Below are 6,930 nucleotides of genomic sequence, written 5' to 3'. Positions count from 1 at the left end.
ATTTTGAGAGGCATGGTATGGAATTTCACCTGGCATCAATGCTGGTTCTGTTCCTTCCTGCGGACTTGTGCAGATTCCACTGAGGCCTAGTTGTTTCTCTTAGGTCATACCAGCTCTGCTGATTCATGTTTACAATCAGGACACTAAAGAAATGAAGTCCTGGTATATTCATTGTCAGGAAGCATAATGGGACAAACTAATAACGAGCAGGTAATCATCCTGAAATGGCCTGCTTCAGATTATTATATAATCTGTGACAGATGTGCAAGGCTCTAAGGGATTCATTTTAGGAAAGATTCCTGCTATTAATATGTTTTTCCTGTTATTATTAAACATATAATAGTCACTAAGTAATAGCACACCCGTTTGGAGCAGATCCACAAAGATGTGTCTTATAGTGATGCTATATAGATAAATAGATGGCTTAAGTCTTTATGATGTTCCTATAAGAATTCCTAAAATTATAACAGTGATTATTAAGCTCATTTATAGTGGGACAGCTATTAGGTCCTTTTCTGATAGTCAAAACTGTGATGAGAACTCTGCTAGCCTCCCAAGTGTCACCAGTTAATTGCTCTTAGATAGTAACCAGACTTTCTCCTACACAGAGCACATTCCAAGAGGCTGTAAAACAATTAACTGAAGGTCATAAATAGGGAACTAATGATTTATTATAGGTGCTAGGACAGAAGATAAAATATTGACTGGGTTTATCTATACAAATCTTCACTAATAACTTAGTTATGGTTTTAAAACTTTGGTGAACCTGTGGAGCTAAGACAAGTGATGGATGTTTAGCTAGATAATTACTCCTAATAGATATGCATGTAAACTTCTATTTCAATTTACAGTTTGATTTTCTATGTGAACTTTTGATGAACTTTTAAACATGTGATCATGTATTCTGAAAGATGTTTAAGGGCTGAGGACAAAGAGAAGAGTGAGAACTGAGAGAATGAGGTGAGAGGAACGGAGGTGAGAAGAACTGAACTGAGAAAGGAACTGAGCTGAGGAGTTTTTAGAAGGAGAATGCAGAGTGGAATAACTTAGAAACTATAGGTAACTAAGAGAGCAATGTGCAGAATGCAGAGGGAAAGAGGAAAACAGAAGATGCTTCAGAGAGCAGAAGCAGCAGGCAGGCTTCTCCTTACCATGGGACAGAACAGGTCCCATGATAAGGGCAAGGCAGGCTTAGTCTTATTAAAAGAGAATAACACAGAAACAAAAGAAACAAAGCTTTTTTCTTACAAACATGGGTTTAATTCATTTAGCATTAAAAAGGTAGAAGCCTTTTCTTTCTCTGTGTAATAAAGATTGGAGCACATTTTTCATCCAGAATGAATGAGTTCTTTCTGCACCTATTGCCTTTGAGCTCAGCATTGAATGGCAGATACAAAGGGATCTTTGTGTTCTAGGCCAGCATGACCTACATAGCAAGAACCAAGTCAGGGAAGTTTATATACTTAGATCTCATCTAAAAAAAATCCTCTTCTGATAATATTAAGAAAAATAATTATTTTTATATAAAATATTTGTTTACTAGGATAAATCTTTAATTGCAATTATTTAATACTGATAAAATATTCTTTGTGTGGTTGCTGAGATGGCTTGGCAATGAAAAGCAGTTGCTGTCCCTGCAAAGGACCAGAACTGGACTCCCAGCATTATGGCACTCACAACCTTCTAGATAGACTTCCACTTCCAGTATTTATGATGACATTTTTGACCCTTTGCAAGCAACAGTACTCTATGAGCACACACACACACACACACACACACACACATCTCACACACATAAAAACATGACATGGGTAAAACATAGGCAGAGACAGAGAGATAGTGAGAGACACACACAAACCCACACAGAGAGAGACAGATAGAGACACAGAGACTGAGAAAGATGGACAAACACAGACACACAAACACACGCAATATGACAAATACATGTTTCCGTAAGATGAATTTTCCTAAACTTAAAGTAAAATACTGTTTTAAAACACACAGTCACCCATTACTGTAAGGAAAATGAAAGGCCCATGCCACAATGTAAACACTGAAAACATATAGATCTATTCTTTCCATCATAGTTGTTCCTTGAGAAATATATACTCTTTTAAAATATCATTCTTTTTAATAATTCATTACAATATTTTCTTTTTTTATTGGGTATTTTCTTTATTTACATTTCAAATGTTAGCCCTGTTCCATGCTTCCCCTCTGAAAACCCCCTCCCCACTTCTCTTCCCCCTGATCACCAACCCACCCACTCCTGCTTTCTGGCCCTGGCATTCCCCTACACTAGGGCATAGAGCCTTCACAGGACCAAGGTTCTCTCCTCCCATTTATGTTTGACTAGGCCATCGTCTGCTTCATATGCAGCTGGAGCCATGAGTCCTACCATTGTGTACTCTTTGGTTGGTAATTTAGTGCCTGGGAGCTCTGGGGGTACTGGTTAGTTCATATTGTTGTTCCTCCTATGGGGATGTAAACCACTTCAACTCTTTAGGTTCTTTCTGTAAAACCTATGGGAATCCTATGCTCAGTCCAATGGATGGCTGTGAACATCTACTTCTGTATTTGTCAGGCACTGGCTAGTGCCTGAAAAATACAATATTTTCAATAAAGTACCTGTCTCAAAACTCTTGGGTCATAGCATGGTTATAATAAATTGATAAAAGTGCACAGATGAAATTACATTAAGGTCCATTTTCTTTCTAAGTGTGTAGATATCCTGACTTAAAAATGATTGGGAATTCTTCACTTCTTTACCCCAACATGTACTCAACAGGATATTGTCAAAACAGGAGCAGCAGAAGGATTAGGGTAAACAACTTGTCCACAGACACTGCTTCTAGGATACCAGTCTCCAGAGGTAGGTCTGAGGTGGGAAACAGGACTCTAGAGATGCAGGTTCCAGGAGTCCATCTTTCCATTACCAACATATCATTATCACTATCACTCTCCTAGAGAACTTTATTTTCTGGACTCCATCCTTTCCTGGGAGATGATCTGACAAGGTTGTCAAAATCTTGTATATTCTTTTTTTTAATTAGGTATTTTCTTCATTTACATTTCCAGTGCTATCCCAAAAGTCCCCCATTCCCCCCCACACACTCCCCTACCCACCCACTCCCACTTCTTGGCCCTGGCATTCCCCTATACTGAGGCATATAAAGTTTGCACGACCAATGGGCCTCTCTTTCCACTGATGGCCGACTAGGCCATCTTCTGATACATATGCAGCTAGAAACACGAGCTCCGGGGGATATTGGTTAGTTCATATTGTTGTTCCACAGGGCCTCCAATGGAGGAGCTAGAGAAAGTACCCAAGGATCTAAAGGGATCTTGTATATTCTCTTTACTGAGACAAGTTTCACTCTGGTTGGTAGCAAACTTATTTCTTTCTATTTTTTCATCATAAGACTCCTGAGCAAATTTCAACTTCATCAGACCATTTGCTTTAGAAATCTAGTAGCCACAGACACGCACTACAGTCTATCTCCTTCCTTCTACAGTATCTCCTTCCTTCTACAATGAGCTGTTTGTTTCCACCTCAGTCTCAAGGTAAAATACACCTGTATCTGAAGCAATTGCCATAATATAAGAGGGAACCAAGGTTAGAAGACATTCAGTTAGTGACTGGACTGTTTCACATCTCACTCTCAACATTACTTCCCTTGGCACAAATAGCCTTGATATATAGCAAATTATTGCAAATCAACAGCCAACATCAAATTAAATGGAGATAAATTACAAGCAATCCCACTAAAATCTGGGAGAAGACAAGGTTGCCTACTCTCCCATTATATACTTAATATAGTACTTGAAGTTCTAGCTAAAGCAGTTAAAGAAAAGGAGATCAACAGGTTACAAATTGGAAAGGAAAAGGTCAAAGTATCACTATTTGCAGATGATATATGATAGTATACACAAGCCAACCCCAAAATTCCACCAGAGAATTCCTACAGTTAATAAACAACCTCAGAAGAGTGGCAGGATAGAAAATTAGCTCAAACAAACCCATAGCTTTTTTTTTTTACACAAATTATGAACAAGCTGAGAATGAAATTAGAGAAACAACACCCTTCACAACATCCACAAATAGTATAAAATGTCTTGGTGTAACTCTTACAAAGAAAGTGAAATATCTGTAATAACAAGGACTCTAAATACTTGAAAAAAAAAAAGAAATAGAAGGTCTCAGAAGCTGGAAAGATCTCCAATACTCACAGAATTGTAGGATTAACATAGTGAAAATTGCCATCTTAACAAAAACAATCTCCAGATACAATGCAATTGCCATCAAAATTCCAACACAATTATTCACAAACATGGAAAACATGGAAAGAGCCATTCTCAACTTCATCTGGAATAACAAAAAGTCTAGGATAGTAAAGTAATTCTCAACAATAAAAGAACTTCTGGGGATGGTTGAGAAGCACTTAAATAAATATTCAAAGTCCTTAGAGATCAGGGAAATGCAAATAAAAAAAAAACCCTGAGATTCCACCTTACACCAATCAAAATGGCTAAGATCAAAACCTCAGGTGACAGCACATGATGTTGAGGATATGAAGAAAGAGGAACAGTCCTCCATTGCTGGTGGGGTTGCAAACTAGTACAACCCATCAATCTCAAGGCTCATTAGAAAATTGGAAATAGATCTACCTGAAGACCCAGCTGTACCACTCCTGGGCATATACTCAAAAGTGGCCCTGCCATGCCACAGGGGCACATGTTCCACTATCTTCATAGCAGCCTTATTTATGATAGTCAAGTTGGAAACAACCCAGATGTCCACAATGGAAGAGTGGATACAGAAAATGTGGTTCATTTACACAATGGAATACTACTCAACTATTAAGAATGAAGACATCTTGAGTTTTTCAGGGAAATGGATAGAACTAGAAAATATCCTCAATCCCACTTGGAAGGTAGAAGAAAAAAAGTGAAGTTGATCAGAGGGGGAGGGACCTTCATGGGATGAGGACAGAGAAGGGAAAAGGGGAACGTGATCAGGTAATTGAGGTGGTCAGGACTGAAGCTCTGAGGGCCAGCAGAGAAATGGAAACTGGCAACCTCATGAGACAGGATACGGGGAGCAGGATGGGGAAATCACCTAGAAAGTACCAGAGACCTGGGAGGTGAGAGAGTCTCAGGACTCAAAGAGCGGGACCTTAGATGAAATATCCTATAGTGGGGAGAGGGAACTAGTAGAGTCCACCTCCAGTAGACAGACAGGTCATCAAGTGGAGGGAAAGGGTTGCCATCCCACAGTCAAAAACTCTGACCCAAAATTGTTCCTGTCTAAAACAACTGTAGGAAGATAAATGGAGATGAGACTGAGGGAAAGGAGATCCAGTGACCAGCCAAAATCAGGATCCAGCTCAAGGGGAGGTTCCAAGTCTCATACTATTACTGATACTATGGTGTGCTTACAGACAGAACCTAGTATGACTGCACTCACAGAGGCCGAACAAGCAGCTGAAAGAGCCAGATGCAGATACTTACACCCAACCAATGGACAGAAGCCAGTGACCTCTGTGGTTGAATTAGGGAAAGGCTGAAAGAAACTGAGAAGGCCGGTGACCTCATAGGAAGACACGCAGTCTCAACTGAGCTGGATCTCCAAGATTTCCAAGACACTGAGCCACCAACCAGGCAGCATACACTAGCTGATATGAGACCACAACACATATACAGTAGAGGACTGCCTGATCTGTTCTCAGTGAGAGAAAAGCACATACCCTCAAGAGACTTGAGGTGACAGGGAGGGGAGAGGTCTGGTGAGGTGGGAGGCATCCTCTGGGAGACAGAGGAGGAATGGGATGAGGAACTGTCAGAGGGTGCAGAGGGTGGACCAGAAGAGTAATAATGACTGGACTGTAAAAAAAAATTGAAAAATAAATAGATAAATGAATAAATAAGAAAAAAAGAGTCCACCCCAGCCTACGCAGCAATACGAAAGACTTTTCTCCTCCCTAGCCCAGCCAGAAATCTCTGTATCCCTCTCCTTAACATATCCTACCACAGCTTGATTTCCCCTCATTACCCATAAACCAGCATGGGATGTGAGGATGGCATTTGGAATTTAAAGGCCCACTGCACATAAGTTCACACTCAGTGCTTTATTTCCAAACCATACAGAGGGCAATCTTGTTAGATGGAGATCAAAAGTCGCCTGCTCTATGCTGGCTTTTTGGATTTTGAAACTTCCAAGGAATGGATTATCCTACATAAACCCAGATGTCCTTCAAAAGAGGAATGGATACAGAAAATGGTACATTTACACAAATGGATTACTACTCAGCTATTAAAAATGATGAATTCGTGAAGTTCTTAGGCAAATGGATAGAACTAGAAAATATTACCCTGAGTGAAGTAACACAATCACAAATGAACACACATGATATACACTCACTGATAAGTGAATATTAGCCCAGAAACTCAGAACACCCAAGATACAATTCACAGACCACATGAAGCTCAAGAAGAAAGAAGACCACAGTGTGGATACTTTGGTCCTTCTTAGAAGAAGGATCAAAATACCCATGGGAGGAGATACAGAGACAAAGGTTGGAGCAGAAACTGAAGGAAAGGCCATCCAGAGACTGTCCCACCTGGGGACCCATCCCATATCCAGTTACCAAACCCAGACACTATTGTAGATGCCAACAAGTGCTTGCTGACAGGAGCCTGATATAGCTGTCTCCTGAGAGACTCTACCAGTGCTTAACAAATACAGAAGTGGATGCTCACAGCCATCCATTGTACTGAGCACAGGGTCCCCAATGAAAGAGCTAGAGAAAAGACCCAAGGTGATGAAGGGATTTGCAGCCCCATAGGAGGAACAACAATATGAACCAACTAGTATCCCCAGACCTCCCAGGGACAAAACCACCAAACAAAGAGTACACAAGGAGGGACTCA

This window comes from Mus caroli, unplaced genomic scaffold, assembly GCF_978045245.1.
Source record: "Mus caroli unplaced genomic scaffold, Mus_caroli_1 scaffold_18, whole genome shotgun sequence".
Lineage (NCBI taxonomy): Eukaryota > Metazoa > Chordata > Mammalia > Rodentia > Muridae > Mus > Mus caroli.
This window is presented reverse-complemented; position numbering follows the sequence as displayed.